The sequence below is a fragment of the Podarcis filfolensis genome, assembly GCF_964270895.1.
Source record: "Podarcis filfolensis genome assembly, chromosome: 8".
Taxonomy (NCBI): Eukaryota; Metazoa; Chordata; class Lepidosauria; order Squamata; family Lacertidae; genus Podarcis; species Podarcis filfolensis.
Window position 1 is genome coordinate 52,854,742 of NC_139611.1, and position 1,459 is coordinate 52,856,200.

The window sequence follows — 1,459 nt, forward strand, 5'->3', positions numbered from 1 at the left end:
AGGCGAACTAATATCAGTGTATTGGAAGAAGCAAAGATCACCAGTGTTGAAGCAATGATTCTTCAACATCAACTTCGTTGGACTGGACATGTTGTGCGGATGCCTGATGATCGTCTTCCAAAGCAACTACTCTATTCCGAACTTAAAAATGGAAAGTGTAGTGCTGGTGGTCAACAAAAGAGGTTTAAAGACTGTCTCAAGGCAAATCTAAAAAAAATGTAGTATAAACACTGACAACTGGGAAACACTGGCCTGTGAGTGCTCTAGTTGGAGAACAGCCTTTACCAAAGGTGTCATGGGTTTTGAAGACACTCAAACTCAGGACGCAAGGGAGAAAGGTGCTAAGAGGAAGGCACGCTTGGCAAATCCACACAGTGATCAACTCCTGCCCGGAAACTAATGTCCTCACTGTGGAAGGACGTGTGGATCCAGAATTGGCCTTCACAGTCACTTACGGACTCATTATTAAAACCGTGTTTATGGAAGACAATCCTACTCGGCTACAAGTGATCGCCAAAGAAGAAGACCTGGTAACAGGGTGTCTTTGGCCCGCCCCTGCCTTGCAGGCCAATGAGCTGCTGGCGGGGGTGTGGCCTGGGACAGGTACAGGGGCCATTCGATCCATCCCCAATGCTCATGGGAGTTGTGTACAAAACAGCTGGAAGGCAGGTTAGGGAAGGGTGCTTTTGAGTGTAACGACAAACACCTTCAAAGGCCAGTTCTGGTAGTAAAAACCAGGAGGTGTGTGCAAAATCAAGAGGTGGCATTTTGAAACTGTCTCCCCAGGAAGCCCACAATGTATGCTGAACCTTTAATCCAAAGCTTCTGGCATTCAGCATTTTTATTTCTAGATGACTTTTCAACATTAATTAATTTCTGGCCCTGCACACAGGTGCAAACATAATGTTCTCCCAATTTCCATCTTCATGTGTTGCCTCCTCTGAGAAAAATGAGTCGCAGATGGCCTGGTCGGACACCGAATGCCTGATCAAACACAGGGGACAGACTGAGCAAAATGTAGAGCAAGGAGCAGCTCAAATGACAGACATGAAAGGCTGAGTTCAGCCTAGAAGAACTAACTGAGAAATATCAACATCAAACCTTTTCTTGTGTACTTCTAAAAATACAGAAAGAGGTTGAGAAATGCTAGGATGTGGCAAGCACTGGCCACATGGCAAGAGATGAAAAATATACCCCATCAGCAGAACAAGAGGCCAATCAGTTGTGGGGAAGAAGGCAGGAATCCAACCAAAATCTGCCTCTACTCCATCATAGTGTATGAGGAGTGCAACTTAAACAAGTGCTTATGCCAACAACAAGGAAGAGTTACATCAGCATTTCAATATGTTTTCCTCCTGCCAGGGGCAGTTCTGATAGGGCCACTCTGGGCTTGTGCAACTATGAAGCCATACTAACAGATCTGAACGACTCAGCCTCAATAAACAGGTATAGACAGGCC